Below are 12,883 nucleotides of genomic sequence, written 5' to 3' on the forward strand. Positions count from 1 at the left end.
ACGATGCTGTCTGTGTTGAGCGCTCAGTGAATCTGCGTTCGACTACTCCGCCTAGGCTGCACTGTCGAGCGCAGATCCACTGAGCGCTCAACACAGACAGCATAGTCAGAAGGAAGAGCGCAGGGCACCTCCCCCACCCTCATTCAGATCTGGCGTTTGGAATTATTTTGGTTTTCATGTGACGTATGACCCTGAAGGTAAGCGAGTCATGGACTAAAGTAAAACAGTATGTTGGATGTGCCATGCAATGCTCAATTACATGGGTGGGAACTAGTGTGTTAGCGCAGTTAGCTCGTTAACGTGTTGGCCGTCTAGCCCCATGCACGGGGCGATCGGCGGTAGCTCGTTAACGGAGATTTGCCGTGTTGTGGCGTTAAGGTCATTTCAACGAGATTAACCTGAAAGCACTAGTGGGAACACAACGAATATGACTGCACATTTACGCCGACATCATCCTAGTGCAAAGACAAAAACAACAAGCATGCTACTAACTTTAGCCGAGTCATTTAGACAGCTGTTAGCACATGATTCTCCTTATGCTGCTGAGAATATAGCCCAGAAGAAGCGGATAGTATAGCTTTTATTTTGGAAAGAGACATTTCTCTGTAATAAACTCTCTTTTCCAAAGATGAGTGATTCCTCAATCAGATACAGGGCTCGCAATATCGCTAGCCCGACGTCCCGGAGCTAGCGATTTTTTCAGTCGGGCTACCAAAATCTATCTCTTCCCTGCCCGTCGGGCTATTGTAGGAAGGAAAAATATATGTCAATGCTTTTGCATTCTTTCAGAAATGTAGCTGGGTAATTATGTCATTGGCATCGGTGAGCCACTGTCAATATGTGACATATTGAAATCGCGTTTGAATTTGCGCTTGTTTTTTTGCTTTCACTTTGCAATCGTGCGAACTGTGTATAGAGAGCGACAGCACTGATCTGTGAGTGATGATAATTTGTGCACCAATTCCTCTGACATCGTCTTATTAATCGTTAGCTTACTATGCAAACATGACAAGTGAAATCTCCCGCAGCAAGCTTAAACATGTGAGAGGTTGATCGCGCAGAGAATCGCTGAGCTTATGTGAGTGCGTGTGTAAAAGCAGCAGTATATATATTTTAGTTCTGCTGAGCCAAATAAGACAGGTCAGGGTGAAGAAGTGACAGCCAAAGAAAAGCTTACCACAAAACGGAGAAGTTATGACAAATCAGACTATAAGGCAAAAAGAAAGTGCAGCTTTATGGTTTCATGGACAAAAGAATTTCTGTGGCTGCAATATGACGAGCTAAATAACCAGGGCTGCACATAAGTGGTCCGCAGGTGCGCATTCGCTGTCAAAATAAAAAAACACGCACAAGGGTTAGGGTTAAATTTAAAAACTGTACTTTTGAGTTAAAATATATATTTATAATTTTAATAAATGACAAATTAAAAATGCATGAACATTTTTTTGTATCGAAAAAATATCGAACCGTGACACCAAAGTATCACGAACCGAACCGAACCGTGAATTTTGTGTATCGTTGCACCCCTAATATATATATATATATATATATATGTATATGTATACGACTCCCAACCCCCAACAGCCCTTTTGAATTTTGAGGTCTCAATGTTGGCAAGTATGTGCTAGGCTTGGCCCACATCAGTCTAAAATTGTATGTAACCATGTAACGTGACGCCATATCCACCAGGAGAGACTGGACAGTATAGATGTAAAACAAATATGCCAGCAGTTCATCTCAGCTAACGAGAGGAGAAGGCATGTGTTTGGATCCTTCACATAGTGGACATTGAGTTGTTTTGTGGAGCACCAGTAGTCCATGTCTTTTGCTGTAACAGTAGTTCATGTTTAGAATAAAAAGTCCCAGCTCACTGACTTGATAGGGGCAATAGTGTGCCTAAAATGTTGCATAATTTTGCTAATCTTTTACTTTGTGGTGATCTTAGATGAGTAGTTTTGTATAAGTAACTGAACTAATGTTGTTAAGTCCTTAAAGTCATATTCTTTTATTGTCATGACTGTATTTGAAGCTATTTTTATTTTTGTATGATACCTGATTTATATGGAATATGGCTGAAGTAAACTAAAGCCTAAAATACTTAGTCATTTGTTTAATAGTAATTTAACATTATATAATTCACATATAAAACTATGAATTGTAATTTTAAATGGTTTAAAAGCATGCTGAATAGGAGATGTAGGCAAGTGTATTTCTCCTCATTTTATTAAGAAGCAAAGACAAAAAGAAAAAAAAAAAGAAACAGGGCAGGGTTCAGTGGTTGAATCATCCATCCCCACCAATGCCAAAACCAAATCTACGCCCTTGGTGATTGTTATCAGTATATAGCAACTCAAGCTGATTTAATTTAGGTAAAAAAATTGGATGAAGGTCAAGGTAACACCAAATCTTAAAATCGTTAACATTTTATATAACCCACGATGATCTGTAAAAACACAACAATTTTTATGTATCGTCCTTAAAATACAAAATAATATTACAGGCTTTTCGTGGACATGAGTAAGTATGTTGCCTAACATATGACATTGACCTTCATTGACCCAAGGTCAAAGTTGACCTCGAAAAAAAATGTCAAGAAACCATATGAAGTATTATATAAAACACTTTTCATTTTTCTCCTCCTTGAATCGCTACCTTATCGTGGTGGAGGGGTTTGTGTGTCCCAGGGATCCCAGGGGCTATGTTGTCTGGGGGCTTTTGCCCCCTGGTAGGGTCTCCCATGGCAAATTGGTCCTGGGTGAGGGACCAGACAAAGAGCGATTCAGAAGACCCCATGAAAGAATATCGAGGGAACAGTTTACCCTGCCCGGGATAGGGTTACCGGGGCCCCGCCCTGGAGCCAGGCCCGGGGAGGGTGCCCGAGGGCGAGCGTCTGGTGGCCGGGCCTTAGTCCATGGGGCCCGGCCGGGCACAGCCCGAAGAGGAGACATGGGCCCATCCTCCCGCAGGCCCACCACCCGCAGGAGGCGCCATAGGGGTCGGGTGCATTGTGAGCCGGGTGGCGGCCAGGAGCGGAGGCCCTGGCGGACCGACCCCCGGCTGCCAAGACTGGCAATAGGGACATGGAATGTCACCTCTCTGGTGGGGAAGGAGCCTGAGTTGGTGCGTGAGGTTGAGAGGTACCGGCTAGATATAGTTGGGCTCACCTCTACGCATTGTCTGGGCTCTGGAACCAGTCTCCTGGAGAGGGGCTGGACTCTGTCTCAGTCTGGAGTTGCCCCTGGTGAGAGGCGGCGGGCTGGGGTGGGTATTCTTATATCCCCTCGGCTTGCTGCCGGTACGTTGGGGTTTTTCCCGGTGGACGAGAGGGTTTGCTCCCTGCGCCTTAGGGTCGGGGAACGGGTCCTGACTGTCATCTGCGCTTATGCGCCGGGTGGCAGTTCGGAGTACCCAGCCTTCTTAGAGTCCCTGGGGGGGGGTGCTGGAAGGTGCTCCACCTGGAGACTCTGTTGTCCTGCTGGGAGACTTCAATGCTCACGTGGGTAACGACAGCGAGACCTGGAGGGGCGTGATTGGGAGGAACGGCCTCCCTGATCTGAACCCGAGCGGTGCTTTGTTATTGGACTTCTGTGCTAATCACAGTTTGGCCATAACGAACACCCTGTTCGAACATAAGAGTGTTCATAAGTGCACGTGGCACCAGGATGCTCTAGGCCGTAGGTCGATGATCGATTTTGTAATCGTATCACCAGACCTGCGACCATATGTTCTGGACACTCGGGTAAAGAGAGGGGCTGAGCTGTCAACTGATCACCACCTGGTGGTGAGTTGGATCAGGTGGCGGGGGAGGACGCTGGACAGACCTGGTGCACCTAAACGCGTAGTGAGGGTGTGCTGGGAACGTCTAGCAGAGGCCCCAGTCCGCGAGATCTTCAACGCACACCTCCGGCAGAGCTTCAACAGCATTCCGAGGGAGACTGGGGACATTGAGTCCGAATGGACCATGTTCAGCGTCTCCATTGCCGAAGCTGCTGCATTGAGCTGCGGCCGCAAGGTGGTTGGTGCCTGCCGTGGTGGTAATCCCCGAACCAAATGGTGGACACCAGAGGTGAAGGGAGCCACCAGGCTGAAGAAGGAGTCCTATCGGGCTTGGTTAGCCTGTGGGACTCCGGAGGCAGCCGACAGGTATCGACAGGCCAAGCGGAATGCGGCTCGGGCAGTGGCTGAAGCAAAAACTCGGGTGTGGGAGGAGTTCGGAGAGGCCATGGAAAAAGACTTTCGGACTGCCTCGAAGAGATTCTGGCAAACCGTCAGGCGTCTCAGGAGGGGAAAGCGGTGCTCTACCTGCGCTGTGTATAGTGCTGGCGGAGCGCTGTTGACGTCGACTGAGAAAATTGTCGGGCGGTGGAAGGAATACTTCGAGGACCTCCTTAATCCCACTGACACGTCTTCCGAGGAGGAAGCAGAGTCTGGGGATGAGGGGTATGACCCGCCAATTTCCGGGGGCGAGGTCACTGAGGCAGTTAAACAACTCCTTGGTGGCAGAGCCCCTGGTGTTGATGAGGTCCGCCCCGAGTTCCTGAAGGCGCTGGACGTTGTAGGGCTGTCTTGGTTGACACGTCTCTGCAATGTTGCGTGGAGATCAGGGGCAGTGCCTGTGGACTGGCAGACCGGGGTGGTGGTCCCCATCTTTAAGAAGGGGGACCGGAGGGTGTGTTCCAACTACAGGGGGATCACACTCCTCAGCCTCCCTGGGAAAGTCTATGCCAGGGTGCTGGAGAGGAGAGTTCGTCCGCTAGTCGAACCTCGGATACAGGAGGAACAATGCGGTTTTCGTCCTGGTCGCGGAACACTGGACCAGCTCTTTATCCTCTCGAGGATACTTGAGGGTGCATGGGAGTTTGCCCAACCAGTCTACATGTGTTTTGTGGACCTGGAGAAGGCATTCGACCGTGTCCCTCGGGGTGTCCTGTGGGAGGTGTTGCGGGAGTATGGGGTGTCTGGCCCATTGCTACGGGCCATTCAATCCCTATACAACCGTTGCAAGAGCTTGGTTCGCATTGCCGGCAATAAGTCGGACTCGTTCCCGGTGGGTGATGGGCTCCGCCAGGGCTGCCCTTTGTCTCCGGTTCTGTTCATAATTTTTATGGACAGGATTTCTAGGCGCAGCCAAGTGGCGGAGGGCTTTCGCTTTGGTGGCCTCAGAATCTCATCTCTGATTTTTGCGGATGATGTGGTTCTGTTGGCTTCATCGGGTGAGGGCCTCCAGCTCGCACTGGAACGGTTCGCAGCCGAGTGTGAAGCAGCGGGAATGAGGATCAGCACCTCCAAATCTGAGGCCATGGTTCTCAGCCGGAAAAGGGTGGAGTGCCCACTCCGGGTCGGGGATGAGTTCCTGCCCCAAGTGGAGGAGTTCAAGTATCTCGGGGTCTTGTTCGCGAGTGATGGGAGAAGGGAGCCGGAGATCGACAGACGGATTGGGGCTGCAGCTGCAGTAATGCGGACGCTGCACCGGTCAGTCGTGGTGAAGAGGGAGCTGAGTGTAAAAGCGAAGCTCTCAATTTACCGGTCGATCTACGTCCCTACCCTCACCTATGGCCACGAGCTGTGGGTAGTGACCGAAAGAACGAGATCGCGGATACAAGCGGCGGAAATGAGCTTCCTCCGAAGGGTGGCTGGCCTCTCCCTTAGAGATAGGGTGAGAAGTTCGGCCATCCGGGAGGGGCTCAGAGTAGAGCAGCTGCTGCTCCACATCGAAAGGAGCCAGCTGAGGTGGTTCGGGCATCTGGCAAGGATGCCCCCTGGGCGCCTCCTGGGCGAGGTGTTCCAGGCATGTCCCACCGGGAGGAGGCCCCGGGGCAGACCCAGGACACGCTGGAGAGATTATATCTCTCGGCTGGCCTGGGAACGCCTTGGTATTCCCCCGGACAAGCTGGAGGAGGTGGCTGGGGAGAGGGAGGTCTGGGCCTCTTTGCTTAGGCTGCTCCCCCGCGACCCGACCTCGGATAAGCGGATGAAGATGGATGGATGGACTTTTCATTTTTTCATTTTGACACCCTACAACGTCAAAGCGGTGCCATAAATTGTTGCAAAGTCACAAACTGCAAGAATATATCTTAAAATCTCAAGTTTTTTATAGTCTTTAGATGCCTATGTTGTCAACTAATTCTGCTCCAATCATATACACTCCTAGAAATTCCTGTAAATTGATGGCAGAATTCTAGCAGTAGCATGCTGTTTTTCCAAATTACGGTAGAATAATGTTAAGTCTAATGTTATTCTGTTGAATGATGACTGTTAAAAAACAAACAAACAAAATACAATTTCTTTTAGGGTACACTTTGTTTTGGCAATTGCAATTTTAGCAATCAGTGTTCATCCTCTGAATTTAAAGCATGTAAAGGGTAAAAAGATTCACACTTGAAAATGTAAATTGTGGTTTTGCATAGTATAAAGTCAATTTAGACCCAACTGTTATATATCATTTGTCATACAGTTTACTTATGACACATGACTTAGTAAATGAAATATGTCTTGGGCCATAGTCAGGTTAGGATTTTATGGTGGAAAGTTAAATATTGATTTTTACTGATTGGACACTTAAGCATTGTCTAATGCAAATGCCATGTAGGACCACATTTTTGTCTTTCATCTGTGAATAGTTGTAAACTCATGCTAGGGTTAGCATCTGAACTAGACCCCTGAGCCCACAATTCGCTTTATGGGGGTACTATATACACCCAATGCATGTAGTTATGTGTTACTTATGAGCCACTTGACCTTGCTCAAGTCACTTCAAAATAGTATTAGCTATGGGCCTCTGTGCCTTGCCAATGTGACAATGAGCTCCCTTAAATAAAGTAAAGATTAACAACATTTACAGAGTGGGACATATTACCCACTCTTAAAATGTTGAATCACATTTGCATCAGATCATTTAGCTGCCTTGATCAGTTAAGAGCCTGTCAGTTCCTTCTCATTACTATGTGTAAGTAATATGAGTTGATATTAAAATATGTAATATGCAATAGTGAAACAGTGGTATTGTTCATTTTGCTCTGAGTAGTTATACCTGTGATTTTAGAATATTTTTCCAAACATTTCTGCTTGCACGTAGATAAAAATCTTCAACACTATTAACCAGTGATGGGAATAATGGTGTTACAAGTAACGGTGTTGTTAACGGCGTTACTTTTTTCAGTAACGAGTAATCTAACTAATTACTATTTCTATTGTTTCAACGCCGTTACCGTTACTAACAAGAAAATGCAATGCGGTCATTTATATAAGTTTATAAATATGTAAACTTATACAAATATAACTTTTTCTACCCTAGAGGGCTAAACATTTTTTTCAAGGTAACTCAATAGTTACTTTTCAAATAATTAGTTACTTTTAGAATCTTGTAACTTAGTTACTTTTTTGAAGAAGTAACTAGTAACTATAATTAATTACTTTTTCAAAGTAACTTGCCTGCTAGTAACACTGCTATTAACAAAGAGTGTACTTTCTGTTTTTTCACATAATCATCTTACAGATAACAACATAGTAACATTATCTACAGCTACTTTCAGTACCATTGATATTTATTTTGAGTCTTTTTCTCCAGCTGACTTCAGTAATTATTTATTATATAATTTATTATATAATTGTATATAATATATAATTATAAGTAATTATATATCCCATTCCCACAAGACTCCTCGAGGAAGTCCTACCATTAATTACTGCTTCAGTCTTAAATATGATGTTTTTGAAAGAGTAGTTGTAAAACAGCTAACAGATCATCTACAGAGGAATGGCTTATATAATGTCACGGTTCTGGGTCAGTTTCCACCCAGTATTTTGAGTTTATTATGTTTTGGTTTAATTTTGCATCAGGGATTGTTTTCTTGTTCTCTTGTTGTGTTAATGATGATGATTATGATGGTTATTATTAGAGTTTCATGTTTCTGTTTGTGTTTAGGATTTGTCCTTCGGTTGTGTCTGCTTAGTATATGTCTAGTTCCATGTGTCATTTTCTGTCTGTCATGTAGAGTCTGCGTGATGTTAGTGTAATGGTTTCTTGTTCCTGTTTTATTGTGAAGGTCTGCGTCTCATGTGAGTGTGTTCAGTTTTACCTCTCGTCTCGTTAATGACTCCAAGCTGTGTCTCCCACCTGTGTGTAATCTCCCTGTGATTCTCTGAGTGTATTTAAGTCGTGTCTTCTGTGTTTGTAGTTGCTGGTCCGTCTGTGTATCCACCATGTCTCACCCGTGTGGTCTCCCTGCTGTCCATCTCCTCTGCTCGTTCTCATTCTTGTCCAGGTTTGTGCTCTGTAGTTTAGTTGTTTCCAGTCTAGTTTAGTTCGTGCTCCATTTGCTGTTTGTCCATATTTATTTCGTGTTCAATAAACCACCTTCACTTCTCCACTACTGCCTGCGATTGGATCCTCATTTATTATTTTCACATGGCTCTCCTCACCCGCCGTGACATATAAGGAGTTTCTCTCAGGTTTTAGAGCTCATCACAGCACAGAAACAGCTTTAGTGAAGGTTACAAATTATCTTCTTATGGCCTCTGACAGTGGACTCATCTCTGTGCTTGTCCTGCCAGATCTCAGTACAGCATTCAATAGCCTACTGTTGACCGTAATATTAGCGCGATGAGCACATGCTGTAGGTATTACAGGTACTGGAGTCATTTTTTCTTACCAGGATATGTTCTTCTAGGCTGGACTACTGTAATTCATTATTATCAGGGTGTCTTTCTTTTTCATTCACATTTCTCACTCACTATGTGTTAATAGACCTCTATGCATTGATTCTTACTTGTTATTAATCTCTGTCTCTCTTCCACAACATGTGGTCATGGCAGATGACTGCCCCTCCCTGAGCCTGTTTCTGCTGGAGGTTTCTTCCTGTTAAAATGGAGTTTTAAGGGTCTATCTTATGATATAAGGTTTGAACAAGTAATAAAAGGCTTTTATGTAAGTGGGTTAGCGCCATTAAAAATACATCAATGCATCTATGACTCCTGAATAGTCAATGCAACACTCTAAAAATCAAGGCTACAAGTCCACAATTTAATCATACCTTGATAGCTCAATTTAAAATACATTATGGTAGTGGAAGACTGTTTGATTTACTTTTCTGTGGTTTTAAAATCTCCAGTTATTTTTTAGTTATTATTTATCAGGAGTTTAACTTCATAAGACCAAGACCTCGTCCGCTATACATTAATTGGTGGTGTGCTAGCCAAACATTACTCGTTTCCCCAACAAATTATATATAGATTTGTACAAAATCTGTGCATTTGTGGTAAATATTATTAGGCACCCAGTCAATGTTTTAGTTGCGTATTATCACTCATTGTACTCATGCTTCCTTGAATTATAACTCGACCTTGATTAAGAAATGCCACAGCATAGGCAGGCCTTCCTCTGTCCTTCCTTTTGTTTGCCTTTAATGACTTAATGATGAGACTGCATTGGAATTTCTGTACTCCCATAGGGAAAGAATACATGTTGATGTTGGAGTCCTTTTAACCTTTTGTCCCACTGACTAACAGCTCTACAGCATCAATCAATTATACAGTTGGTACAATTTTTTTTTTTTAATGTAAGATGTGAAATGGATTTTGAACATATTGGTGCTGGTTTAACTCACTGGGCCTAAGGCTAATGCAGAGATCTGGGTTCAAATCCATCCTGAGGGCTTTTACTCTTTCTCATGAGTAATGTGGAGGAAATAAGAAGGAAGCAGGTCTCTTTGTCTAGTCTTCAGTGGATTGTTAAGTATTTAGTTGTGTCCCTAAAAGCTGCCAATTTTTTCTGTAATATGTTTGGTATTTTCCCTCTTGTATAAAATCCATCTCATGTAAATACTGTAACATTTTCCATTGGAAAATCTGGGACTAACTGGAATGTAACAAAATGAGCATGAGTGCCAAAATTAAACATAAAAGGCGCCAGGGTAGAGTCATACCATTGGCTTGGAGCCTTCCTGAATTCTCTTCTACACAGTAACTTACTTGCACCAATAACAGTAACCAGAAAAACACCCCCAAACAAACAGAATACAACAAGAGAGAGCAATTTTCATCTTATTCTTTTTTTAAAAAAAAATTATTTTAGTAATTACTTCATGTCTGTTTGTTCTTGCAAGGCAGCCTTTTTTTTAAACCCAGCAACATCTATCTTTATATTTTGAATTCTAATTTAAAAACCTTTCCATAAGTGACCCTGAATGCACAAAAATGAAAATATTTAAACCGTTATGCTGTTGTAGCTACTGCACATTTTGTACATCTACTGAGGACTGTTGGCTTCCTCCGACAGTTAAAACATGTGCATGTTAGGTAATTGGTGATGCACATTTTGTACCTCGAGTCTTAATTATTATTGATAATTAATACTGATAACAGTAAAGTTTAGTGATGAGGATTTTTTTTTATGATATATTAGTGAATAATTATTGAATAAGCGGAAGAACATGGGTGGATGGCTGTTTGTTTTTGTCAAGGTCCTGGGTCGGTGACCCAGTGTTTAATATTTTGAATTATTATATCTTTGAGTTCATTTATTATTTCTAGTCTCTCAGTTTGTTCCTGTGTTATGTGTTCCTGTTTATCCTGTTATCCTGTTTATCTTTGCCAACCTGTGTCCTACGTTAATCCATTTTGTTTTGCTTCCTCCCTGTCTCGTCAAGTCTATTATGTTCATCTGTGTCTCCCTCCTGTTGTGCATTTCCTTACCTTGTGTGTGTGTGTATATATAGTGTGTGCTTTCCTCTGCGCCTTGTCAGATTGTCCATTTGTCATCCCCGATGCTTCATCTGCGTACCTCTGCTCTTCATCACGTGCGTATCCTCTCTTGTTCATCATCCACTGCTGTACTTCTTGTGTTTCTCTGGGTTTCAGGTTTCTATAATGTGCTTTCTGTTTATCTCATATGCTTATGTTTAGCTGTCCCCAATTTAAGTTTTTGTTAGTTTTTTTTCTCAATTCCCTTCAACTACACACTCCAAACATTGCCTGTGACAGTTTTCATGTCTTAGGTGAAATGGGAGATGGTCTTATTTGATAATAGATGTATTTGTTCACAAACAAGTATTGTAAAACCTAAAAAAATCCCCTTCTTTGCTCTCTGAAACACTAATGAAGGATTAATCCTCCATTAATGTCATTTGTTGTTAAGAAGTCAACATAAACAACATGGACAACATGCAACACCTTAAATGAGAGATTTAGGAACAAAGTTTTGATGAAACACGTCCTCCCCATGAACTAAAAAATACAATAAACTTTGACTTGTCAGTATTATAATGACTCTAACTTAAACAATCCACTGAGTCCACTCAAGTACCTGAAACAAGGGGAATACAGCATGTTCTGTCAGACAGCTGTTACCTGGGGACAAGAGGCCAAAGATTTACAAGAGCATTAATACAGTTATAGCGGGTGAGCACATCTCTGTCATTCAGAGAGGCGACAAATCCAGTGTTAGATTTTTAAGCTCACATACTTTGAAATCTATATTTCAGGGGATTTTTGGCACAAGAGTCACAACTTTGAAAAAGTAGCATATTTCTGTATTCATTTCATCTCCAGCTGGAACTATCTTTTGATCCATGAATAATTGCAAGACCAACCTTAAGACCATCAATTCAATAAGATAAAACACAACATGCTGTTATATTTATTTATTCAAAGCTTTATCCTTAAAAGAACAGTACCTCCTACAATTTCACTCAAACATGCAAAATGTAAAATTGTGTGCCTTCAACGTTTCCAGGGATTCTCTGGGTTAAAGGTGTGTCTTATATATTGTGAAGAAACATACAGTGAAATATATGCCAAACATATTCCAAATAAAAGAAATGTAGCTTAAACCAAGGAGAACAAAAATTTGTAGTTACAAGTAAACAAACACAAGACATTTAAATGTGACCTCTGGGTGGTCTTTTGGGTCCTTAAAGCATATTTCATGATAAATGGCAAGTTGAGTACATCTAGTAGCTTAATCAATAAAAATAAAACAATGCCATTAATAGAACATGTATACATTCAGTTATATGGGTTGATGATGTGCAAACAGTCACCATTTATAATTTAGTTTAGTGCAAGAATCAGAAAATAAAAGCATAAAAATAATAATCCCCAATTTTTAAAAAGATAAACTATATTAGCTAATAGCTGCTTTGAGCACAGAGCTGCATGCTATTCTTGTGTGCTACCTGCTATAATGACTGCTAAGGTGTCAGCTACTGCTGATCACAGACTCGCACAAGCTTTGATATACTGTTTGCTTCTTTAGCTTCATGGGGTGGCTGTAGCTCAGGTGGCAGAGCAGGTCAGCCACTAATCAGAAGGTCGGTGGTTCGATCCCAGACTGCCTCCTGGCTGCATGCCAAATATCCTTGGGCAAGATACTAACCCCATGTTTGCCAACTGGTGGTGGTCAGAGGGCCCGGTGGCGCCAGTGTCCGGCAGCCTCGCCTCTGTCAGTGTGCCCCAGGGCAGCTGTGGCTACAATGTAGCTTGCCATGGCCAGTGTGTGAATGTGTGTGTGAATGGGTGGATGACTGAATGTAGTGTGAAGCGCTTTGGGGTCCTTAGGGACTAGAAAAGCGCTATACAAATACATTTAGCTTTTTCTTTTTGTTTCAGACTTTGGCAGTTGGTGATCATATTTCATTATTGCATATATTACAGATTTAGATTTCAACAACACTGTGTACCAATTGGCTGTGTTACACTCAATAATTACTTTAAGTTGTGTGACTGACTACAATATGAAGTTCAGTAAATATTACACTTTGAAGTACATTGTTCTTACTTAATGTACTCTAATACTGTAATGTTTTCGGAGATGCCTGTTACCAATTGGCTAATCCACCACCTTTTATTGTTTATACCGTTTTAAAAAAACAAACAAACATAAAAA

Source organism: Haplochromis burtoni, unplaced genomic scaffold (assembly GCF_018398535.1).
Source record: "Haplochromis burtoni strain Fernald_Lab_line unplaced genomic scaffold, NCSU_Asbu1 Contig_700, whole genome shotgun sequence".
In the NCBI taxonomy this organism is placed as follows: domain Eukaryota; kingdom Metazoa; phylum Chordata; class Actinopteri; order Cichliformes; family Cichlidae; genus Haplochromis; species Haplochromis burtoni.